The 26,052-nt window shown below is 52.5% G+C and overlaps 2 protein-coding genes across 7 annotated transcripts in view; both read right to left on the reverse strand.

Annotated features, from left to right (window-relative positions):
• Positions 1-26,052, reverse strand: part of LOC126939625 (nucleoside diphosphate kinase B) — a 259,418-nt gene that overhangs the window by 226,021 nt on the left and 7,345 nt on the right. The window contains exon 1 of one of the 3 annotated variants that reach the window (XM_050765101.1): positions 25,909-25,912. The exons of the other annotated variants lie outside the window; for them this stretch is intronic. The gene's annotated coding sequence lies outside the window, so the exon portion shown is untranslated. Of the gene's footprint in view, positions 1-25,908; positions 25,913-26,052 lie in introns of those variants that run through there. 3 annotated transcript variants of the gene reach the window in all.
• The window catches only part of LOC126939627 (nucleoside diphosphate kinase A), a 446,836-nt gene that overhangs the window by 216,623 nt on the left and 204,161 nt on the right, over positions 1-26,052 (reverse strand). The gene's annotated exons all lie outside the window — the stretch shown is intronic.

Here is a 26,052-nt window from a genome sequence, read left to right on the forward strand (position 1 = left end):
AGTTAAGCTTATAAAATGCTTTGAGTCCCCCAGAGAGAGGTGTCCCCACGCTCATACCCAGCCCAGGCCCTGGGCCCTCCTAGGCCGGCCTCCTGTTCTGCCTGGGCTTGTTAGGACCTGTCCCCAGGTGGGCTGGGCTGGGCCAGGAGAGGGGCGCCAGCCTCCCAGCTGTCCAGGCTCAGAAGAGATGGGGGTGGAGCAGGCACCATGGAGCCTGCGAGCCTCCCCAAGCCGCAGGGTCCATGTCAGTGTCTACTGTCCCTCTATATTCGGCCACAGCGTTATTGCCATGTCCTCTCAGGGGACAGGCAGCCAGCTCAACCCATGATGTCTCCTCCAAGGGCCTGGACTATTTTGGAACCGGCCTTGGGGGCGCTGGGGGAGGCCAGGGTGGGGTTTAAGGGAACATTTCCTCCTGGCTCCTGGTCAGGGATGAGCAGAGGGTGTGTGGCATGGGGAACTGGCTCCTAGGCCCTTCTCAGAATTCCCAGTACAGTTACGTGAATGTTCCTTCTGCTCAGGTTTCCTGGGGATGCCTAGGCTGGGGCCTCAGGGGCCAAGTCTGGGCAATAACCCAGCCCCTCCTCCAACCTGGGAGAAGCTTCCAGCTGTTCAGATTCATCCCTCATTTAAAAAACATCGCCCCCCCCCCCCCCGTGCCAGCTTTCACCGAGAGCCATGTACGAGCTAGCTCAGTGGGTCCCAGCCTTTCGGATCTCTCAGATCACTAACATTTCAAAAAAATAAAAAAGTTTAGGATCTGACATAGTCCCCAGTTTTGTTGGTTTTTGAGACAGAGCCTGTCACCCAGGCTGGAGTGCAGTGGCGCCATCTCAGCTCACTGCAACCCCCACCTCTTAGCCTCTCGAGTAGCTGGAATTACAGGCATCCACCACCATACCCAGCTAATTTCTGTATTTTTAGTAGAGATGGGGTTTCACCATGTTGACCAGGCTGGTCTCAAACTCCTGGCCTCAAGCGATCTGTCCACCTTGGCCTCCCAAAGTGCTGGGATTGCAGGCGTGAGCCACCGCACCCGCTAGTCACCAGTTTTGTTTTGTTTTTTTTTTTTGCTGAGTTTGGGGTCATTAAAAGGAAATGTCAAAGGAAAGGTCCTTTTGCGCTCACACACACACACACACACAGAGACATACACACGGACACACACACAGACACACACAGACACACACACGATTGAAAATACAAAGCTCAGATAAAAGGACAGTCTTTTGGATTGAGTAAACCTAGCTTTAGTAAAACCTTACTATATCGTCCTTGTTTTTCTCATTTTGCTGCGGGCAGATAAGAACATGGCAATGGCTGGCACTGGTCACCTGTTGATGGACTTGTGCTCCAGGAACTGTTGGTCCTGCCACTCCTCCGCTTGGGCCCAGTGCCAAGGGCAGCCAGCTCTGCTCCGGGGGACCCCCTCCCCAGCACGTATCTCCCAATCTCTCATGCACCCGTCACTGCCACTTTTGCTTCTATCTTCCGCTCCTCCGTGCCCCTCCCCCAATATTTGCAGGAGGGGAAGGTGGGGAGCAGGCTTTACACGGCTCCCAGACTAAAGATGGCACCGCTAGCCGACGCTGCAGCCCAGAGTTCACCCATGGGGGAAGTCACATGTCGCCTGCTCCCCGGAGGGGGTCTCTGCTGTGAAAGGTGCTGGTCTGGGCAGGGTCAGGAATGCCAGTGGCCGCCGCTTCCTGGCCATGGGATCTGAGACGAGTCCCAGAACCTCCTTCCTTGAGCTTCAGCTTCTTGTTCTATAAAATGGGCATATTAACTCCTCATCACAGGGCTGGTGCAAGGATGGTGTGAGTGACAGAATGTTTGTGAAAGTCCTTGCTGAGCTATAAAGCTTAGATAGGGGTAGTTATTATTACGATGGGAAACTAGTAAATGGCTGAAGAAAGAGCAGCCCAAAAGCTGACCTCAGCTTCTGCTTACGAAAGCCGTGCTCACACCCACCCCTAGGTCTGTGATCTGGGGCCCCTCCAGCCCCACAGAGGAGCAACGCCAGCCTGACCCCGTGAGTCAGCAATGCTGGGGCTGGAGCACGGCGTTCTGAAAGTAGGAACCAGGCCTAGTCTGTGTTGGAGACAGGGTCTCCTGTGTTTTTGGAGAGAGTGTCTGCTGGGTGATATAAAGGCTTCTGTTGACTTGTAGTGGCCCCACTATGTGGTTATTGAGGCCGACGGTCCCCCGAATTGTAGAGAAGTGTGTGGAGGGCCTCCCCAAGATGGAGCCTCTTTTGGATGGATTGAGGTTTGAGGACTCAAGGTGTTCAGAGGATTGGATTTTAAGGGCTGTCCCTGCCCCTGCTGTGTCACTGTGGGACAGCATGGGAAACGCGCCCACCCCTGTTCCTAGTCCAGTTCACCATTCACTCCAGCTGTGTGGCTGCCTCTCCCAGCCTCAGTTTCCTCATCTGTCAAATAGGGACAAGAGGCCTTGCCTTCCAGAGCTGTTGTTAGCTTATTGGGACCCCATGTAACAGCCCCTGGAGGGCTCTCAGTCCAAGGGAGCCCCCTGCCGACCCTCCAGGAGGTCCTCCCCACAAAGGGAATCCAGGGGTCCTGAGGAACATGAGCCTGGGCTGCCTCCCCACCCAGAATGGATCCCCCACCTAGCCGGCCTCCGGCGCCCTGCCCCCTCTCCCCAGCTGCTCAGCAGTCTGGTCATGAAGTCATTGCCACCTTCCCCAGCCCGCACCCCCACCACCCCTGCCCCCATGCTGACATCCCATTTGGCAAAGAGGTTGGAAAAGCCGCTGACTCTTCCAGACCCTGAGTTCATTGACTGGTCAGGGCACACCAGCCACAGGCTGACCATGTGGCCAGAGGGGGGTTTGCAGAGTGAGGGAGGGGCCCCTCCAGGCCTTCCTACCCTGCCTCAAGCCTCCCCCTGACCACTAAGACATTCCTCCGATATCTGCCCACACCCCCACTATACATATCTGACCTACACGCGTGAGGCCCACCCCCTACACACTTGCTGCAGACACTCCTTACACCCCCACATAAACACACGCCAAGCACACACGCCCCTGCGCAGCCACCTACCCACTGAGGCACACCCAGCACACCAGACTCCCACACGTATGTGCATGTGCCACTCCCTCATATGCTGAAGTTCAAGGAAGGAGGTTCTGGGACTCGTCTTAGATCCCATGGCCAGGAAGCGGCGGCCACTCTGGCACCACCAGCTACCCACGGCCACAGCTACACCTGGTCCACCCGGCCCAGCCTCTTGGGCTTCATCAGACAGATGCACCCGGCCTGAGCCAGGCTCCGGTGGGAGAGTCTCTGGCCTAGCGGATGTCCCTAGACCAGAAGCGCAGGCGACCAGAGTTGAAATGCCTCATCTCAGCTGACCCCTTCACTGCTCATTTGTGGAAACTGAGGCCCAGAGAGGGCAAGGAGTGGTCAAGGGCTGGTCACGTCACACAGGCAAACTCCTCCCAAGTGCCCCCAAGTGCCTGAGAGCATGGCAGAAAGGCGAGCAGCCCAGGCTCCCTCTGCCCTCAATGTGCTCCTCAAATGTCCTGACTCAGTGGGTCCTCTTCCATGAGTTCTTCCAGGATGACTCCCAAGACTGGGTGAGATTTTCACCCTCTGCCCTGGGTGCAAGGTCATTTAAGCTAGGCAGGGGGTACACACGCTGTTGGGCCTATGCCTTCACAGGCCCAGGATGTTAGTGTCTCACATAGCCTTGGCCTTGCTCAGCAAATACCCAGCGCAGGCTGCAGTCCTACAATGCATCATCAGCCCAGCCCTCCCACTCCCTGCCTCAGTCTCCCTCCCCAGGACTCACACATCAAGGCCCTCAGCAACTGCCTCCATCACAGAGCCCCAGGCTCCAGGGAAGGACTTTTTCTCTTGGACTGTCAACTCCACAGGATAAGGATTTTTGCCTGGCAAGGTGCCTGGCACCTAGCAGGTACCTTTAAAAAGAGGTGTTGAGGCTGGGCACAGTGGCTCACGCCTGTAATCCCAGCACTTTGGGAGGCCAAGGCGGGCGGATCACAAGGTCGGGAGTTCGAGACCAGCCTGGCCAATATGGTGAAACCCCATCTCTACTAAAAATACAAAAATTAGCCAGGCGTGGTGGCAGGCACCTGTAGTCCCAGCTACTCAGGAGACTGAGGCAGGGGAATTGCTTGAACTCAGGAGGTAGAGGTTGCTGTGAGCTGAGATCATACGACTGCACTCCAGCCTGGGCGACAGAGTGAGACTCTGACTCAAAAAAAAAAAAAAGTTTTGAATGGTCCAGGCGCTCAGTGGCTCATGCCTGTAATCCCAACATTTTGGGAGGCCAAAGCAGGAGGATCACTTGAGGCCAGAAGTTCGAGACCAGCTTGGGGAACATAGCAAAACCTTCTCTACAAATTTTACAATTAGCTGGGCATGGTGGCGCATACCTGTAGTCAGCTACTCAGAGACTGAGGCAAGAGGCTCACTTGAGCCTGGGAGTTTGAGGCTGCAGTGAGCTTTGATCCCACCACTGCACTCCAGCCTGGGTTGACAGAGCAAGACCCTGTCTCAAAAATAAATACATATCATAAAAATGTGTTGAATGAATGGGCCAATCTTCCAACCCCAGCCTCCTTTCACGAGGCTTCTCCAGACCAGAATCAGGAGTTCTGGGAGCCAACGGGGAAAACCAGGCAGGAGTCGGGGTCCGCCGTGGATGGCTGTGGGACCCCGATGCAGCCACCTTTCCCGCTGGCCTTTAGCTGCCATCGAGCAACGACGGCCTGGCTGATGGAGGATGCGGTCTGCAGCCTGTGATTCTGGGACCACCTGTGCAGGTGCTGCCGCAACCAGGGTTGGCTGGTCCCCACTGGCTTAGGAGACGGCACCCCTTTGGGCAGACCCGGGCTGGGGAGCCCTATATTGTAAATAAGGCAGTCACTCAGAATAGACCAGGACATTGGTAACTCGGGAAGCTCCTGCTCCCCCTCTCCCCACCACCCGCACTCCACCGCCCGCCACTCACACGTGGCGGGGCCGCCGCAGGAGCGCAGGGAGGCTCCGGGTCAACATCCTGCTTCCTGCAGGGCCTCCCGCGGGGCGGGCCGGGGAGGGCGCACAGAGGGGTGTTTGTTCGCAGCGGGCGGCGGGGAGGAGATAGATGCTAATCGCTGCGGATCGCCGGCCCCAGCTTAAGGTCAGGAGGTAACGCGACCCGCGGTTATAAATAACCGCTCCGGGCGGCGGCGGAGGACAGCGCGCTGGACCCGCGCCCCTCGCCGGCCGCCGGGCCGGCTTAATTACCGCCCTCCCCTGCCCGACCGCGGGCACCTGAACCCCGACAGCAGAGCGCGGCGACCTCTGGGGCTGGCGCGCAAGGTCAGACTAGGTCCAGGGCTTCCCTGCCCTCTGCGGAGGGTGGGGAGAGGCTGGGGACCCTGGAGCACCGGCAGCCCCACCTCCCCGCCCCGCTCCCACCCCCGACCAGGGGCAAGAAGGTGGAGGGAGGCCGCCGGTCACAACCCGGGGACCCAGGCGGCTTGCGCCCCTGCACTCTCGCCTCCGCACCAAGCCTGGGGTGGCCAATGGCAAGGGAGGCCCGGAGTAACTCAGCCAGTGAGGGCCAGGCTGCAGCTAACACTGGTCCTGTTTCTGGGGCCCACACAGGCCTGGTCTGTGATGGTGGGACTTACCAGAGCTCAGTGGAAAGAAAATCCCTGAGTCTGGGGCTTCAGGAGTCTCAAGCTGGGGAGGGACTCTGGTAGCACCCACGAGGGGACACGTGGTTGTGCCCCAGGGAGGCCAGCCACCTGCTCTCCACCTGCCCTTGGACAGAAAAGGGAGGTGGATTTAACCTGCTCCAAGAGACATGACTTTTATTTTAAAGACTTTTTAAAATGGAAGTTAAGCACACACACAGAACATTGCACAAATCAAAGTGTACCACTGAAAGAATTTGCACATGCTTTGCATACCCATACAACCAGCACCCAAATTGAAAAACAGCACCTCACCGGCACCCAAGACCCCTTCCGCCTACTATCCCCGAGTCCAGCCTCTCTCCTTACTCAGCCCACAGGCACTCTGGCCTGCTTCTGAACTGTGTGTAGATGGAGCACAGTAGTGCTCTGTGAACTGTGTGAGGATACAGTGGGTGCCGTTTTGTGTCTGGTTTCTTTTGTTCAGTATTATGTTTGTGAGGTTTGTCCGTACTCTCACAGGCAGTCAAGGGCTGTTCGTCCCCATTGCTGGTAGCTTGCCATTGTGTGACTCTGTTAAAATGTATTCACCCATGTTACTGCTGATGGACATTTGGGGAGGTTCCAGTTCCTGGCTATGGTGAATAGTGCCACTATGAACATTCTAGTTCCTGTGTTTTGTGAACATATGAATGCATTTCTGTTGGGTGAATACCTAGGGCAGGGATGGCAGGGCCCGGGTGTGTGTCTGGTCAGCTTTGGAAGATACAGGAAGTGTTACTTTTTAATCAACATTTCAGTAAAAATGATTTTCCAAGGTAAGTTTTTGTTTCCCATTCTATTAAAAAAAAAAAAAAAAAAGATAGGCAGTGGCTCATGCCTATAATCCCAGCACTTTGGGAGGCCGAAGTGGGTGGATCACTTGAAGCCAGAAGTTCGAGACCAACCTGGCCAACATGGTGAAACCCTGTCTCTACAAAAATACAAAAATTGGCCGGATGTGGTGGGCACCTGTAATCCCAGCTACTTGGGAGGCTGAGGCATGAGAATCACTTGAACCCAGGAGGTAGAGGTTGCAGTAAGCCAAGATCATACCATTGCACTCCAGCCTGGGGGATAGAGCGAGACTCTGTTTCAAAAAAGAAAGAGAAAGAAAAGACAGAAGAAAGAGAGAAAGAGAGAGGGAGGGAGGGAGGGAGGGAGGGAGGGAGGGAGGAAGGAAGGAAGGAAGGAAGGAAGGAAGGAAGGAAGGAAGGAAGGAAGGAGAAAAATTAGTCAGGTGTGGTGATGCACACCTGTGGTCTCAGCTACTTTCAGGCTGAGTCGGGAGGATCACTTGAACCTGGGAGGTTGAGGCTGAAGTCAGCCATAATTGCACCACTGCCCTCCGGTCTGGGTGACAAAGTGAGCCCCCTGTCTCAAAAAAGAAAAAAGATGGACATTATTTATTTATGGAAAATACAGTGATGTATAAAACAAAAATCACCTATAGTTACTATTTAGAGTGATCCATTCAACCATTCAACAGATGAGAGCCTAAGAGCCTCTTCCCTGGCAGGTCCTGGACAAGAGAGAGACCCAGTTCTTCTAGAGCCTGGGGACAAGTGGCGTCAGCAGTGGTATCCTTGAGGGAAGGACCAGGGAGCCTTACACACCCCATGATCCTCATCAGCCACCCTTTACCCACCGCAGCTGCTCCCCACCCACAAACATCCAAGCTGAGGCCAGAGAACTTCCCATGCAACCAGGACTCAGGGCAGAGGCTAAGGCCTCCATCCAGGCAGGCTGCACGCAGGAACTCAAAATGGGCCGTCTGGATGGCAGTAACACAATGAATCGCAACCAAGCAAGAAGAGGGCTGAGAGAGGAGGAGCAGGTGCTGTGGGCACGAGGGGCTGGCGGCAGGTATGCGGCTGAGTCAGACAGGAGCTTCAGCAGGAAGAGCCCAGGAGGGAGCAGGAGCGTGGAGACAGGGCAGGGGCAGATGGCTCTGGACTCTGGACCTAATCCTGAGGGCCAGTGAAGGGGGTTAAGCCTGGGAGTGAGCAGATCAGACGTGCTTTTTTAGCAAGATCATTCTGGATCTCCGTGGAAACTGCCTTGTGGTGATGAAAGCAAACCCTGGAGACCACTGGGGTCCCTGAGCTGATAAGCACTGAGGCAGTGGGCCGGAGAGAGGAGGGGTACTATAGAGATGTTTAAGAGGTGTCCTGGGTTGGGAGCGGTGGCTCACGCCTGTAATCCCAGCACTTAGGGAGGCTGAGGCAGGTGGATCGTTTGAGGCCAGGAGTTCGAGACCAGCCTGGCCAATATGGCAAAACCTTGTCTCTACTAAAATACAAAAATTAGCTGAGTGTGGTGGTGGGCACCTGTAATCCCAGCTACTTGGGAGGCTGAGGCATGAGAATCGCTTGAACCAGGGAGATGAAGGTTGCAGTGAGCTGAGATCACACCATTGCACTCCAGCCTGGCAACAGAACAACACTCTGTCTCAAAAAATAAAAATAAATAAAAATAAAAGAGGTGTCCTGGAAAGACCTGGGGCATAGTAGGCTCTGTGGAATGGGGGAAGAGGAGGCATCAGGAAGGTGTGAGGAATGGATTGGGGAAGACATGGTGGAATTACAGATTTGGGAGAAAGGAGTCATTCGCTTGCAGAGGTTTTGGTGAATTTCCTTCCCATGTTTCTTTTTTTCTTTTTTCTTTTTCTTTTCTTTTTTTTTTTTTTTTTTTCTTTTTTTTGAGACAGAGTCTCACTCTGTCACCAAGGCTGGAGTGCAATGGTGTGATCTCAGCTCACTGCTACCTCTGCCTTCCAGGTTCAAGTGATTCTCCCGCCTCAGCCTCCCAAGTAGCTGGGATTGCAGGTGTGCATCACCACGCTTAGCTAATTTTTTGTATTTTAAGTATGGACAGGGTTTCATCATGTTGGCCAGACTGGTCTCGAACTCCTGGCCTCAAGTGATCAGCCCACCTTGGCCTCCCAAAGTGCTGAGATTACAGGCGTGAGCTACCGCGCCCAGTGTCCTTCCCATCTTTTGTGTGATAGGTTCCACTTTGGTCTAAGAACTTCTGAGAGCCAAATTGATTGGGCTTGAGGAGGACAGCCAGGCCCAACCAACTTCCCTGAGCCAGCCCTAGGGAACCATAGAAGGTGAGGCATGGCCATGCGTTCATTCAACAGGTATCCATGGAGCCCACACCTGCTGGAGCTTGTTCCAGGTGCCGGGATGCGTTGGTGGACAAAACAAATGTCTGGTCCTCAGGGAGCTTCTACTCCAGTGGGGAAGTGTTAATACTTATACAAGCCTGGCCGACATGGCAAAGCCCCATCTGTACTAAAAATACAAAAATTAGCCAGGCGTGGTGGCAAACACCTGTAATCCCAGCTACTCAGGAGGCTGAGGCACGAGAATCGCTTGAACCTGGGAGGTGGAAGTTGCAGTGAGCTGAGATCGTGCCACTGCACTCCAGCCTGGGCAACAGAGGGAGACCTTGTCTAAAAAAAAAAAATATATATATATATATATATATATTTATATATACTTTATATATATATATTCTTATATATATATAAAGTATATATATTTTTTCTTATATATATAAAGTGTATATATATATAAACTGTGTATATATATATACACTTTATATATATATATATATAAAGTGGTGTAAGTCTTAAGAAAAGTAAGCTGGGGAAGGGAACAGTGGTGGTGGTGGGAGGGGTCTATTTCAGACTGGGTGGGCAGGGCGGCCTCTCTGAGGAGGAGACTTCGGTGCTGACCTGAAGGAAGTGAAGGAGCAAGGCACCTGCTGGGCAGAGCAGGCCGGTTGGAGGGCACAGCAAGTGCAGAGGTCCTGCGGCAGCTGTGAGCCTGCTTGGGCTGCTAGAGGAGCGGCAGGGAGGCTGCTGTGGGAGGACTGGAGGGGGAACTGCAGACCAGAGGGCAGACTCGGCGGCCTGAGAGGGGCCTTTCACTCTGGGAGAGGGAGAGGGTTTCTGAAGCGATGGCCTCATCTCGGTTTTGTTTGAGAAGGGTCATTCTGGCTGCTCTGAGAACAGACTGTAGAGGACAGAAGTGGAAGGAGGCTCTTCCAGAGGCATAGGTCAGAGAGAGGGGTGGCCTGGACCAGGGTGGAGGCATCATCGAGGGAAGAGAGGGAGCCCACGGCACAGCTGGTGGACACAGCATGGACTGGTGGACTAGACGTGGCATGTGAGAGACGGGCAGGTGGCAAGAAGGACCCCTGATGTCAGCTGCCCCTTCACCAGGCTGTGGGGCCAGGACACAGCCCGGGACACCAGCCTCTTCCTACCTCCCCTCGCCTCTGGACCCTCCCCTCCTCCTCCCTCTCCTTCTCTCCTGTCCTGTCCCCTGACCTCTCCTCCCTCGCTCCCTTCTCCTGTCCATTCCTCCTGTTTCGGGAGTCCAGTGACCTGGTGCTGTCACCTCCCAAAGGTCAGAGAGGCTGCCCTCTGGATATGGCCTTGTGCCTTTTTCCACTCAGCAGTTCTGATGACTGTGGCGAGGAGCCAGAGGCTGGGAGCTGAGGAAAAAGTAGATGTGGCCCCCAAGTTCTGCCCTGGGGAGCAGCTCAGATGGAGAGAAAGCCCAGTCCTCATCCTGGGGCCTCTCCACGCCCTAAGCCCTGGGTGCTTGCAGTGCACCCCCATGCAGAGCAAGGCGGGGGGTCCTTGGGAAGCTGACCAAGAGCCGCATGTAGCATCTGCTCCACCTGCCGGGACTTGGGGCCAGGTTTTTTCAAAGCTGCCTCCCTCCCCGTGTGGTTATGGGCTGGCTCCTTGGTCCAGGTCCTATGTGGGATTCAGCCTAAGCCAACGGGTATAAATCCGTTGCCTAGAGACCACCTGGTGGGCTGGGCTGGGAGCCCGTTCTCATGTCATCCCTCCAGCCACCCTCTCCCCTGAACTCCAGACTTAAACACAAACTCAGCATCTCTGTTTGGATGGATGATGGGAGTCTCAAACTTAATGTGTCCAACATGTGAGCTCCTCCAGTCTTCCCCCAGTGTGACTAATCACAACTGCCTCCTTCCAGATGATCAGGCACAACCTTAGCACCATCCCTCTCTCTCTCTCACCCAGCATCCAATCTGTCAGAAAATGTTGTTGGCTCTGCCTTCAGAAACAGCCCCTCACCCAACCTCCATTGCTACCATCCAATCCAAGCCAATATCATCACTCACTGGATTCTTAAAATAGCATCGGCCCTTGCCCCTTCATGCTATCCCCAGCATGGTAGCCAAGGTGGTTTTATTAAAAAGTGAGTTGATGGTGTCACTTGTCTGCTTCCCCTGCAGTCTAAGGAAACGCTGCGGTTCTGTCGGGCGGCCCCTCTATCATCTGCTCCTGCCCCACCTCTCCAACACCATCTCTTTCCACGGCCCATTTGGCTCCAGCCTCACTGGCCTGTGTTCCTTGACTACGCAATGCACATGTCGGCCCCGGGGCCTTTGCACCTGCTGCCCTGCTGGCTATTTTTCTGGTGGGAAGCAGGTGGCCTGGGCAGGCCTCTGGGGGACCCAGTATGTTGTGGGAGGGAAGGCTGTGGGGTGGCAGGGGAGGGAGCAAGGGGTATCTCCTCTTCCTGAAGTCCCCTGCTTAAAGCTCCCATGGTTTGCCCCTCAACTTCTTTACATCTTAATTCACGTGTCATCTTCTCAGAGGAGCCTTCACTAACCACCATGTTAAAAAGTAAAGATCAGGCTGGGTACAGTGGCTCACGCTTGTAATCCCGGCACTTTGGGAGGCCAAGGTGGGCAGATCACCTGATGTCAGGAGTTCGAGACCAGCCTGGCCAACATGGCAAAACCCTGTCTCTACTAAAAATACAAAATGCAAAAAAATTAGCCGGGCGTGGGGGCAGGTGCCTATAATCCCAGTTACTCAGGAGGCTGAGGTAGGAGAATCACTTGAACCCCGGAGGCTGAAATTGCGGAGAGCTGAGATCACACCCAGCTGAGATCGCAACATTGGACTCCAGCCTGGGCGACAAGAGAAAAACTCTGTCTCAAAACAATAACAACAAAAAGATCACACCTAGTACCTTGGTTTCTAATACCCTTCTTCAATGAAAGGATCTGGGGCTCCTGGGAGAGATGGCTGATTCCAGGACTGGGACAGAAAATGCACAAGATGAACCTGGAGCATCGTGTAGTGCCAGAGAGTAAGGCAGGGCTCAAAAAGAAAAGAACCGCATTGGTGCTGGGAATGGGGGTAACAAAGGGATGAAGGAGCCGACTGAAAGAGCTCCCAACAGCCAAACCCTGGAACAATTGGCCAGCAAAATGAAGTAGTATTATAACCCAAGTGGGTTATAATAAATAAATATCCATGAGTCCATTATAAATAAGCGATTGGATTAATTAATAAATGGGGAAGAAGATACACAGAAAAAACCCATGCAGAAGAATTTCAAATAATTTGTCGATTTTTTTTTTTTTTTTTTTTTGAGATGGAGTCTCACTCTGTTGCCCAGGCTGGAGCGCATTGGTGTGATCTCAGCTCACTGCAACCTCCATCTCCCGGGTTCAAGCGATTCTTCTGCCTCAGTCTCCCAAGTAGCTGGGACTACAGGCGTGCGCCACCACGCCCAGCTAATTTTTGTATTTTTAGTAGAGACGAGGTTTCACCATGTTGGCCAGGAGAGTCTCCATCTCTTGACCTCAGGAGATCCGCTTGCCTCGGCCTCCCAAAGTGCTGGGATTACAGGCATGAGCCATCGCGCCTGGCCAATTTATGTCGCTATTTCACCCTAAATGAGTTGGGGCTGAAAGCATACATCCCAGGCCTTACGTGTGGCTGCACACAGTGACTTCCTTCCAAAGAGTACAGTGTGGAAAGGAGAAGGGGGGTCATTCTGCGGTGCGGAAACCCGACAGATACCTGCGGTAAAGTCAGCATCTTCGTGACTCCAGTTCATAGGACCTCTGATAGGATACATGAGGAAAATGGCACCTCGGCTATGTGATCAGACGCCCAAAAATCCATAATCCCTGTCTAAACATGAGAAAAATGCGACACAAATTCCAATATAGCAGCATCCTCCAAGACACCAAACCAGGACTTCCCAAAACTGTCAGGGTCATCAAAAATAAAGTCCGAGAAATGGTCACAGCCAAGAGGAGCCTCAGGAGGCAAGGCAATGACATAGAATGTGAGATCCTGGATGGGATCCTGGAACAGAAAAAGGACATTAGGTAAACCCAGAAAATCTAAATAAACTATAGAGTTTGGTGAATAGTGTATCAAGGCCTGGTGCAGTGGCTCATGTCTATAATCCCAGCACTCTGGGAGGCCAAGGCGAGAGGATTGCTTGAGCCCAGGAATTCTAGGCCAGGCTGGGCAACGTGCAAAACCCTATCTCTACAAAAAAGACAAAAATTAGCCAGATGTGGTGGTGCATACCTGTGGTCCCAGCTACTCTGGAGGCTGAGGAAGGAGGATGGCTTGAGCCCAGGAGGTCGAGGCTGCAGTGAGCCATTACCGCACCACCACACTCCAGTCTGGGTGACAGAGCAAGACTCTGTCTCTAATAATAATAATAATAATAATGTATCAATATTGGTTCATTCATTGCAACAAATGTACCATACTAATGTAAGTTGTCACTGACGGGAGAAACTGGGTGCAGCAAGAGGGAGGGTTTGGGGGTAACACTCTATATTGTCTTCTTAATTTTTCTGTAAAACTGGAACTGATCTTAAAAAATTGAATCTATTAAAAATTACAGTCCCCAACCCACAATTCCCAAACCCACCAGCCTTTTCCCATTGTACTTAACACCATTTACACGATTTAACTTACTTTTTTTTTTTTTTGAGACAAGGTCTCACTCTGTCACCCAGGCTGGAGTGCAGTGGCTCCATCTCAGCTCACAGCAGCCTTGAGCTCCCAGGATCAAGTAACTGTCTCACCTCAGCCCCCCAAGTGGCTGGGACTACAAGCATGAGCCACCATACCCGGCTAGTTTTTGTATTTTTAGTAGAAATGGCATTTCATCATGTTGCCCAGGCTGGTCTCCAACTCCTGGACTCAAGCAATCTGCCCATCTCGGCCTCTCAAAGTGCTGGGATTACAGGTCTGAGCCACTGAGCCTGGGCAGTTGACTATATATTGAACTTGTATATTTTGTTTATTGCCTGTTAACTCTCTAGAATATAAGCTTCTTAAAGGGTTTTGTCTCTTCACTACTATATTCCCAGGACCTAAAACAGTCTGACTAACAGCAGGTACTCCGTAAATATTTGTTGAATGGTAAATTTCTAAAGATAGTCCCTGTTGGTTTTTCCAGTTATTTCCCTCTGCCTAAATATTACTGTTCTCAAATAAACACGATTATAATGTTTTGCTTATCTGCTCTTTTCACTTAATAGCACCTGATTATTTTTCCTTGTTATTGTTTTACCTCATTTTCTAGGCCATGCTGATGTTTGCGGGCCTAACAAATGGTTGTGATTCAAGAGGCGAAGGCTCTGGGCGCCTCTTGCTCCCTGCCGGCTCCACCACGCTGCCATGTGGGCAGGGGGATGGAGTCATGCCAAGGCCTGGCCAAGGCCACTCCCGCCCTCTGACATCAGATTGTGGGCACTAGATCCCGCTTGGTGGTGAACCGGGTGCGTCAGAACCCAGGGATTAAATAGCTTTGGAAATCCATCAGCTTGGCCTTGACCAAAACAGAGGGCCAAGGCACGTGCCCAGACCTCCTGCCAGCTCAGGGATAGTGGAAAACACCACCCATGTACACATTCGAGGGAGCTGCAGAGAGCCCCCCACAGTGGGTCACAGCCCAGACCCAAGACCGATGGTCCTGGCCCAAAGTGCTCTGGAGATCTGAGCTCCCAAGACAGGGGGTAGGTTAGGGGCTGCGGGCTGTCGGAACCTCTCTTCAGGCACCCAGGTAGGGGCTGGGGAGTCTGCTCTGCCAGCTGTTTTCCTGGTGGGAAGCAGGTGGCCTGCACAGGCCTTTGGGGGACCCCATATGTTGGGGTAGGAAACGCCGTGGTGTGGCGGGGGAGGGAGCAAGGGGTGTCCTTCCTCTGCACCCAGGGGCCATCTGCTTTCAAATCCAGCCACTTGTCCTCCTTCCTGGTAGCAATATGGAGCCACCCAGACTCTGCTAGACATATGAGTGCTAAAGATAAAAATACTCAAAGGACATATGCCTTCTGTGAACTGCTTTACTCAACGTGCTTGGGAGTCCTTCAGCTTCCCTCTAAAACACAGTGTCACTCCCACCCCCACTGGCCCCACTTCCACAAAGAGGCAGGGAAGCTGTTGTGGCCTTAGACACGCTGTGCTTGTGAGGGCGTAGTGTGTGGATGCAGGTGTGTGCTCTGAGCATGCGCCTGCACCTGTCTTCCGCACGCACACCCCAGTGCGTGTACGCGAGTGTCCCTGTGTAGTGTGCTGCGTGCATGTCTGTGCGTGCTCCGGCTCATGTGTGCAGATGTGCATGCCTCCATCTGTGTTTCCGTGAGTTTTGTATGGGTTTGCCTGGGCAGGTGGGTCTGCGTGGGCACACCCCTGGGGGGTGTGCATGGGTGTGTGCTTTGCTGTATGCGAGAGTGCCCATGAGGAGATGTATGTTCTTCCTTGTGTGTTTGTGTGTGTTTCATGTGAGCACATGCTTGTATGTGAGCTTTGTGTGTGTGTACCTTTGGGTATGTGCCTCGGTAGGTGCACGGATGTGCATGAGCCCAGGCGTCAAACTCTGAGAAAAGAGATGAATGTTAGTCCCACACCTGCTCAGTTGACGGGCTTCCTCCCACCCACCCACCTGCATTCTATTGACAGGAGTGATTTTTTTTTTTTTTTTTTTTTTTTTTTTTGAGACGGAGTCTCACGCTGTTGCCCAGGCTGGAGTGCAGTGGCGCGATCTCGGCTCACTGCAAGCTCCGCCTCCCGGGTTCCCGCCATTCTCCTGCCTCAGCCTCCTGAGTACCTGGGACTACAGGCGCCCGCCACCGCGCCCGGCTCATTTTTTGTATTTTTAGTAGAGACGGGGTTTCACTGTGGTCTCGATCTCCTGACCTTGTGATCCGCCCGCCTCGGCCTCCCAAAGTGCTGGGATTACAGGCTTGAGCCACCGCGCCCGGCCGACAGGGGTGATTTTTAAACCAATCTCACCACGTAACGCTTCAGTCAACTACAGACTGCAGCTAAAGCAGTGGGCCCATACGATGATTCTTCTTCTTCTTCTTCTTTATTATTATTATTGAAACAGAATCTTGCTCTTGTCGCCCAGGCTGGAGTGCCGGGCACAACCTCGGCTTACTGCAACCTCTGCCTCCCAGGTTCAAGCAATTCTTCTGCCTCAGCCTTCTGAGTAGCTGGGATTACAGGCACCCGCAACCATGCCCAGCTTTTTTTTTTTTTTTTTTTTTTTGTATTTTTAGTAGAGACGGGGTTTCACCATGTTATCCAGGCTGGTCTTGAACTCCTGACCTCAAGTGATCCACCTGCCTCAGCCTCCCAAAGTGCTGGGATTACAGGCATGAGCCACTGGGCCCCGCCTCATAAGATTATAATACTGTGTTTTTACTCTACCTTTTCTATGTATGGATATGTTTAGATACACAAATACTATTTTGTGCCACAATTGCCTATAGTATTCAGTAGAGTAACAAGCTCTCTGAGGGTGTAGCCTAGGCGCAGTAGCCTGGGTGTGTGGTAGGCCATACCACCATCTGGGTTTGCGTAAGTGCACTCTATGATGTTCATACAATGATGAAATTGCCTGAGGATGCATTTCTCAGGACGTATCCCCCTTGTTGAGTGATGCAGGACAGTGCTTACTCATCCTTATCTTTTTTTTTTCTTTTTTTTTTCGAGATGGAGTCTTGCTCCGTCTCCCAGGCTAGAGTGCAGTGGCGCAATCTCCGCTCACTGCCACCTCTGCCTCCCGGGTTCAAGTGATTCTCCTGCCTCAACCTCCCGAGTAGCTAGGATTACAGGTGCCCCCCACCACATCCGGCTAATTTTTGTATTTTTAGTAGAGACGGGGTTTCACCATCTTGGCCATGCTGGTCTTGAACTTCTGACCTCGCGATCCACCCACCTCGGCCTCCTAAAGTGCTGGGATTACAGGTGTGAGCCACTGTGCCAGGCCTTATCCTCCTCTTAAGTTTTCCCAAACTCTATCTGCAATAGTCCTGCACCCTCCGTGCCTTTTCCCCGCCTTCACTGGCTCAGTGTTCTGGAGCCCTCTAGCCCTGTGAGATGCTCTGGAAGAAAAGGGCTCCTGAGTCCGTGGCTTTCTAGTAACAGTTGCACTCATTACACCTTCATGGAGAGTCATCATGTACCCAAGCGTAGGTAAGGTCCTGAGAAGTCCCAAAGTAAAGAAACCTGCTTAAGTTAGTTCATCACGGGTTCCTGCAATTCTTGGCTATTAGAACCTGATTTGAAGGTATAACGCCTTGTCGGAATCCATGCTCCTCGGCGTCCACCTGCAGAAGTCTGGTGTGCTGTGGGAGATGGCTCCCTGTATTCAAGCGGCCTCTTTGCTGCTTCTCCAGCAACTGTGCGGATGTTTCCAAGCATCTGGTTGATGAGTGCCATGCACACAGGCTGGGCCCATCTCAGGGGTGGGGGGTACCTCGTGGCTTGGGAAACATATTCTGGCTCTCTGCGTCTGGGGCCCACAGGGAGCCTGGCCTCACTCAGAGAAGCCAAGTTAAGGGGCACGTCTCCAGAACTGGCTGAGGTGAGGCCTCAGACCCAGCCCCGCAGCCTCGGAGCCGGCCAGGTCCATTGGCTCCTCCTCGCCCTGGCCCTGGCCTGGCTGTCAGGGCAGAGGATGCCACCGGTCTCAAGACCCAGAGTGGCCGCAGGAACAAGGGAGAATCTGCCATTTGAGCCAATGCTCTAGGGACTAGAAGCCAGGGTTCTGACTCCAGGGCCCTTGCTCTGCCCTCAGCAAGGGCCCGCCTCGGGCCTCCCAGGCTGGGTACCCATGCCTCCCTCAGCCGTAAGACTTCCAGTGGCCTCCTGATGGTCAGAGGCCCTCAGAACACTGTGGTCAGACGTCCTGAAGCCCCAGCCAGGGGTCGGGGGTTGGGGGAGAAACCTTGCAGCCAGTCCCACTCCTGATCTGACCACTGCTTCCAGAGAATTATAGGATCAGGAAGGCCCCTGCTCCCCCGTTCCTCATATCATTAAAAGCAGATACTTAAAATTATGCAAGAAATACATGAACGGTGTCTCTTCAGATGATTCAGACAATACAGAAGTGGGGTAAAAACACTGAAGTCTGTTTTGCTTCTCCCCACCCCATGGATTTTAAAAAACTCAAGTTGAACCATATTCTGTATTTTTCTATTTTGCTATGACTTTATTTCTGAAAGAAAGTTAACAATGTGATACATGTTAATACATCTTGATCTACCCTGTTTTTTAAAAAATTATCTACACAATATTCCAGGGTGGTTAATGTCTCCCTCATTTCTCTCTCTCTCTCTCTCTCTCTCTCTCTCTCTCTCTCTCTCTCCAAGATCTTCCCTTTGCCACCCAGGCTGGAATGCAGTGGTGCGATCACAGCTCACTACAGCCTCGATTCAGCACACAGGGATCGGAGTCGAATCAAAAACAAGGAGGAGGCTGAGGTTCCAAGAGGTCACCCAGGCAGCTGCGACCAGAACTGCCCCCGCGTCTCCGGACGCCCCACGCCGGCCTTTGTTCGCTCAGCCCCTGCCTCCCGGCTCTGGGGCCTGAGCTCCCCGGGGCCATGCCGGACCCTCCCGAGCTCCGGGCGGGTCCAGCCCCCACCTCCTGCGGCCCCCGCGGCGGCAGAGCTGCCCGCGCCTCGGAGGAACCAAAAAAAGCCGGCGCGTGGTGCACGCGCGAGCGACGCTGGGCCCTGGCGCTGCCGTTTTTAGTGTGCCTGTAGCCCAGAATATAGACTTCATCACCCCCAGGAAACGCGGCCATAATATTTTTGGTTGCATAAGCAAACGAAATTAGAAATCTGGAACGCGTTCAAGACCTTTAGATGCGAGCTCTCAGCAGCGCGGGGGACCAGAGGAGAGACAGATGGGGATTAGGCGAGTTGAGCATCAGGACAATAATTTCCTCTTTTAATTTGGGTTCCATCGACAAGTAAAACAGCATTAGCCGCCCGGTTACGTAACCGGCGCCAGAGCCGGCTCTGATAAGCGGCCGCAGCGAGCCAGCCGGGCCCTGCTGCCCCTGCACCCCCTGCCCCCCTGCCCGAACCGTGGAGGGAGGGCGGGCTGGGGCGGGCCTGCCGGCCTCACCATGTCAGCCCCCGCGGGGCTGCTAAGCAGGGCTATTGTTAGCTCGGCTCGTCACAGAGGTTCTCAGAGAGCTCCAGTGAGTTGGCCCAGGCCACACAGCCCGCAATCTGCGGGCAGGAGGATTTGCACTCCTTGCTTGCTTGAAAGAGCTTGCTTGAAAGAGGCTCTCTAGGACGCAAGAATGGAGTGTCCCCCAGCCCTGCAATTCCGGGGAGTGCTGAACACGGCCTGAGGATGCCCTTTGCAAGACTGTGTAAAATAATTAAAACTGGAAGTTACCAAAATATTTGACAATGTGGAGAATGGTCACATGAACTTTGCAGCATCCATACCATCTCAAATTATAGAGCATCTTTTTAAAAAGGCTGGGCGCGGTGGCTCACGCCTGTAATCCCAGCACGTCGGGAGGCCGAGGCAGGCAGATCACCTGAGCTCAGGAGTTCGAGACCAGCCTGGCCAATATGGCAAAACCCCGTCTCTACTAAAAATACAAAAATTAGCCGGGCATGGTGGCAGACGCCTGTAATCGCAGCTATTCTGGAAGCTGAGGCAGGAGAATCGCTTGAACCCGGGAGGCAGAGGTTGCAGTGAGCTGCGATTGTGACACTGCACTCCAGCCTGGGGGACAGAGTGAGACTCTATCTCAAAAAAAAAAAGAAAAAAAAAAAAGGCTGGGTATGTGGTGGAAAGATGTCCTAGACACATAATTACATGAAAAAGAGAAAGTTGCAGAAATATGGACAGTATGATTTTATGTGTTAAAAGAGAAAACGAACCACATACCCCAAGCAAAGCTTTCTCCTTCTGAGAAAGCTTCAAGTTGCCGGACAGTAGGTGTATAAAAGGCTGCCGGGGCAATCGCTGAACTGTGGAGGCAGCCACCTTCGGAGGGAGGCAGGGCGTAAAGGAAGGTCCTGGGGGAATTTCACGTTTTACTCTGCATACTTCCGTAGTATTTGAGTTTCTCACACCAGAATGTACTGTGTGTGCTTGTCATTAAGACACTAACTCCCAAAGACATGACGCGGGGAGGGCAGCTTTGCAGAATGGAGCTGGCCTGTGCTTCCAGCTGCCTTTTCAGAAAAGCAAGCAGGAATTATGGAGATGCCTAAAGTTAGAGTAGAAGGTGGGAGGTGGGGAGGATGTTAGAGAATATCTGGCCCAGCACTTTGTTCTCTGGGTAGGGAAACTGAAGCCTAGGACAGGAGAGGGACTTGTCTAAGCATCTCACACCAGCTGGCAGCAGGCACATGAAGGCAGAAGCTATAGGTTGCTAGCCTGTGTTCTTCTACCACCAGGCCACTCTGCCTACCCTCAAATGTGCTGGAGTCACAGTGGTGCAGGAGAAAGAGGCAGGAAGAAAAGAACTAAGTACTAGCTGGGTGCAGTGGCTCACATCTGTAATCGCAGCAATTTGGTAGGCCAAGGTGGGAGAATTGCTTGACCCCAGGAGTTCCAGACCAGCCTAGGCAATATAATGAGACCTCGTCTTGAGCCTGGGAGGTGGAGGTTGCAGTGAGCCAAGAAGGCGCCACTGCACTCCAGCCTGGGCAATAGAGCGAAACTCTGTCTCAAAAAAAAAAAAAGAAAAGAAAAGAAAAGAAAAGAAAACTAGGTATTCATGGGGCAGGATAGGGATAGATGGAAAGCGATTTGGCATTCATCTCTTCAACCATCCATGCAACAAACATGTGTTGAGGGTTCTGGTGGTTTTAAAGCATGTCTGCAAATTTTTTCAACACTCTTCCCATTGAAAGGCAGGGCTTCTGTCCCCTCTTCTTGAATCTGGGCTAACCTTAGCCACTCACTTGTAACACATAGAATGTGATGGAAGCGATACTGCTTGACTTTCAAGGTTAAATTAGATAAGCCTATGCATCTTCCTTCTGGTTTTCTTGGCACACTGGTTCCAGGGGAAGTCTGACTACCCTGAGACTGCTGTACTCGAGAGGCCACATGTAACACCTCAGTGGAAAGCCTGGCAAAATCCCAGCCAATCGCCAGCATCCAATGCAGCCCTGGTAGAACCCAAGCCCATTTTCACGCACCCCCTTGAGACTTTGGGTAACTCCAGCCCATGGCAGGACTCAAGTGAGAACTGCCTGGCTAAGACCTTCCCAAATTCTAGACCCACAAAACCATGAGCAAAATTAAATAGCACTTTTAAGCCACTAAATTATGGGGTGATTTGTTACCGAGCAACAGTATCTGCAAAGGGGGTTACTCGCACTGTGCACAGAGGGGTAGAACAATGAATAAGCCTGCAAAGCCAGACACATAAGCAGATAATTATGAAATAATGTGGTAACTACAACGATGGAGTCAGGCATGGGTCAGATGGGAGCAGAGCTGAAGAGTCTATAATCTAGGCTGGGTGCGGTCTGAAAAGTTTTCTCGGAGCAGGTGACATTGAACTGGCTTTGAAAGGTGAGTAAGGGTTGGCCAAACAAAGGGGTGAACTGAGGAAAGAAAGGCATTCCAGGCAGAAGGAGTAAGCCCTGGAGGTGACACAGAATGATACTGGTCAGGGGACTCTTTATGACATACGAGACAGAGCAGGAGATGAGGCTAAGCAGGTCACAGGGCCCCCAGACTGTGGGAGGCTTCAGGACAGGCCAACAGGTTGGACAGAAAGCAATTGGGAGGCTTGAAGGTGGGGCCAGGAAATGGAGCCTCCTGGGAGCAGCATTGAGAGGATAGATAGGAGGGAGAGAGAAAGGGGGATAGAGCAGTGAGGAGAGAGAAACTCAGGAAAAAAGCTTGGAGATCCCCAGGCTAATGGGGCAGAAAATTTGGGAGGGATGATATCTGAGAAGAACATAGGAAATAAATAGTCAGGCCTGGGTGCCTATCTGGGGGTATCATGGGTAACTCTTGGGCTCCCCTTTTGGGTGACCAGGCTGGCAGTGGCACCATCAGCTTAGAGAGCCCTGGAGGAAACGTGAGTATGAGAAAAGGAGGGTCTGGTTTGGCCTTTTACAACATCATGGCAGGCCCAGGTGGAGCTATCCAGTAACCCATGATGTGTAGGAATCCATAGTTTGTGGGGGAGCCTGGGGAGGAAGTATTGAGATAGTAGACACTCCTTAAAATGTGTTGAATGAATGAATGAGTGAATGGACGGATGGATGGATGGATGGATGGATGGATGGATGGATGGATAGATGGATGGATACACACACATGTGGTTGTTGAGTTCGTTAGGATAGATAAGGTGGGCCAGGGTTGTGGAGCAGGCCCTGGGGATGGCTCTGTTGCTGAAATTGAGAGGTATTGGTAGGGGCCAAGTGTGATGACCAAGGTCTTAATGATCCATGGTCCAAGTTCCTGGAATGTATCCCAACATGTAGGCCACAAGAAAGCACAAAGGAAAATACAGACTTTCAGGGAGTCAGATAGGTTCAGTTCCAAGAAACATTAATTTAGGGGCTACTGTGTGCCTGGCACTGTGCTTCACATATATTATTCAATTTAGTCCTTAGGTCACCCATTCATTGATCCAACAAATACTTTTGGAGTACCTACTATGTGCCAGGCACTGGACTAGATGCTGGGTATACACTGGTGGATAAAGCAAACGCCATCCCTTCCCTCGAGGAGCTTAGGATCTAGTGGAAGTTATTATTCCCCTTTTACAAAAGCACAGAGAGATTAAGTAACCTGCCCAAGGTCACACAGCTAGGGGAGATTATACTGTCTGACTCCATGTCCAGGATGCTTCAGGGCACCTGAGTATGGCAGGTGGCAGAGGAAACTAGGGCAGGGGCAGAGGGAGACCTGATTGCAGGAGCTCAGGTCTGTAGGGAGTCTGACAGCCATTCGGTGAACTTGGGCTGGGCCAGACCCCCATTTCGGGGAAGCTGGGCTCAATCATAGGAATTAAGGAGGGCAGTGGGATCCCTATTATCAAGACACACATCTTGGGGCTGGGTGCAGTGGCTCACGCCTGTAATCCTACCACTTTGGGAGGGCGAGGCTGGTGGATCACCTGAGGTCAGAAGTTCGAGACCAGCCTGGCCAACATGTTGAAACCCTGTCTCCACTAAAAATACAAAAATTAGCCAGGAGTGGTGGCACACACCTGTAATCCCAGCTACTTGGGAGGCTGAGACAGGAGAATTCTGTGAACCCAGGAGGTGGAGGTTACAGTGAGATCATGCCACTGCACTTCAGCCTGGGCAACAGAGCCAGACTCTGTCTCAAAAAAAAAAAAAGAGAGAGAGAGAGACACATCTTGGGGTTGGGGCTGAGATTTTTGGGGCATAAACGAGGCCCCAGGTACAACTTGAGTGCCTCCTCTTAATGCTGGTGATTGTGACCCCTGAGCATCTGCCACACACAGAGCTAAATGCTTTCCAGGTGCAGCTCATTTGATTCCCACAGCAACCCATTACTAGCCCATGCTACATGTGAGATGTTGAGACTCCAGGGGGGTTGGTAACCTGCCTGAGACCACACAGCCAGGAAGTGGCAGAGCCACAGGACTGGGCCCCATTGGCTCCAGAGTCCAGGGTTCAGCCACGACCCACAGCACCTCGCATCAGAGTCAGTATAAGAATTAGGCTTCACCTGCACACATGGATGCAGGGAGCAGAGTCCAGCTTTGAGGAGCTGGGGATGGCACGGGCCTGCGGTTAAACTGGATACGAGCCGTGCCTCCTTCCCAGCCCACATCCTGGGGCCCAGCTGTCTCCCTCCCTAGGCTTCAGGGTCCCCCTCCTCCCAACTCTTAGTTATAAGACTTGGACTCTTTTCTCTCCAGCTCCTAGAATAGGAAGGACACGGATGCTCAGCATGTCTTACCCTCAATCACTTTGCAGATGAGGAAACTGAGGCATAGAGAGATGGTGTTAGTGACCTAAAGTCACTCTGCAAATTAGCGACACAACTGGGGTGAGATTACAGGTCTCTTGGGTTTCAGTCTAACATCCCCCACCCCTTCTAGGCTAAGAGCAGGGCCTGAGCTCACCATCATCCTCAAAGCACCCACAGGGTCCTTTCCCCGTGTCTCCTGTCTTTCTTTGAAAGTACTGATCTGAGTTCCCATTCCTAAAGCACCTGTCCATTCACACCCAACCACAAACAGGAAGATGGACAATCAGTGGTGCCAGGTAGCTCAAATCAGTGAGTCTCAGGCCAAGGAGGGTAACACACGAGGGGGTGATGGGGACTGTGGCAAGCTGGCAAGTGTGTGCCATCTAAGGGAGCACTGGCAACAGCCATGTGGTCCAGAAGCTTGGCCAGAGAAGCCAGAAATCTTAGTAATCAGTTCACACGGTTTTCCCCGCTAGCGTTAGCAAACAGTTGACTTGGTATGGAAGACACAGGGGTGGAAGTACGGCTCGCATAGGACAGCTTCCCTCCATCCCTCAGAGACTCTCTGCCTGGCAGGCCCTGATCTGGGAAGACTGAGGAGGTTGTCCCTGAAATCCAAGGAATCTCAGAGGCTCAGGAAACGCTCATCATGTCTACTGGCTTCTTTTGGTAAACCCAGTGGCCCTTAGGCTGGGCAGCACGTAAGAATCACCTGTGGAGCCATGGCACGCCTCACGCCAGGCTGCACCCAGGCCAACGAAATCAGATCCTGGGGGTGGGAGCTGGGCACCAGCCTTTTTTCAAAAGCTCGTCGGGTGATCCGAAACTGCACCAGTGGCGTCGGCATCACTGGGAGCTTGTTAGAAATGCGGAATCTCAGGCCCCGCCTTAGGCCTGCTGAATCAGAATCTCTAGGGGTGGGCCCGCCAGCCGCAGCTTAACAAGCCCACCAGGTGATTCTGGGGGTGGGGCCGCCAGCTGCAGCTTAACAAGCCCACCAGGTGATTCTGACTCAGCACAATTTGAGGGGCACCATCTCAGACCCAGGCGCTGTGAGGCGAAGCTGGTGCCTATGGGAACAGGGCACATCTGAAAATCACCAGCTTTACAAGAGATAGTTTAAAGACACTTTTTGAAAAGAAAACCTTACTTTGGGCCGGGCATGGTGGCTCATGCCTGTAATCCCAGCACTTTGGGAGGCCAAGGCGGGCGGATCATGAGGTCAGGAGATCGAGACCGTCCTGACTAACACTGTGAAACCCCATCTCTACTAAGGATACAAAAAAATTAGCCGGGTGTGGTGGCGGGCGCCTGTAGTCCCAGCTACCGGGAGGCTGAGGCAGGAGAATGGCGTGAACCCGGGAGGCGGAGCTTGCAGTGAACCGAGATCGCACCACTGCACTCCAGCCTGGGGGACAGAGCGAGACTCCGTCTCAAAAAAGAAAAAAAAGAAAAAAGAAAACCTTACTTTGATTAATTATCAAGGGCCAGGGCTCTTCTGTCTTAATTCAGTTGGAAACGTTTCTCCCTCCGACTTCAGAATTGTGAAACATCCTCTCCTTTACAATCTGGAGACAGAAGCCCTCCTCACTCCTCCAATGCCACCGCACAAGGCTGGCACATAGCAGATGCTCATTAAACATTAGTTTCTCTCCTTCCCATTTCCCCTTGGAATTTCTAGAGCAGAGGCTTATACACACCCTCTTGCTGTTTTGATTTATATTAAAGTTAGCTCCAGTGCCCAAGTGCCTGGTGTGGGGGTGGCCAGGTGGCCAGCTGGCCAGGGATTAGGAAATACTGAATTGTCTTTATTTTAAAACCTTGGCCAGTGCCAGGGGATATAAAGGGAAGTGAATGAAGTGGGAAGCAAATCATATTGATGATTTTCTTACTTCTCCACAAAATGACCTATCCTATTTCCTTAATTATATGACACATAATTGATTTACAAAGACAGGTTTTTTTTTGGTGGAAAGAAAATGCACACACATTTGCAGGCACATTGTGTGTATACATCAACTATGAGACATGTTTGTGCTGGGTGCAGTGGCTCATGCTTGTAATCCCAGCAATTTGGGAGGCCTGGGTTGGAGGATCACTTGAATCCAGGAGTCTGAGACCAGCTGGGCAACATAGTGAGACCCCCGTCTCTTCCCCGCAAAAACAGGTTTTTTAAATGCCAGACATGGTGGTGCGTGCCTGTAGTCCCAGCTACTCGGGAGGCTGAGTGGGAGGATCGCTTCAACACAGAGGGTTGAGGCTTCAGTGAACCATGATGGTGCCAT

Source organism: Macaca thibetana, chromosome 16, assembly GCF_024542745.1.
Source record: "Macaca thibetana thibetana isolate TM-01 chromosome 16, ASM2454274v1, whole genome shotgun sequence".
Lineage (NCBI taxonomy): Eukaryota > Metazoa > Chordata > Mammalia > Primates > Cercopithecidae > Macaca > Macaca thibetana.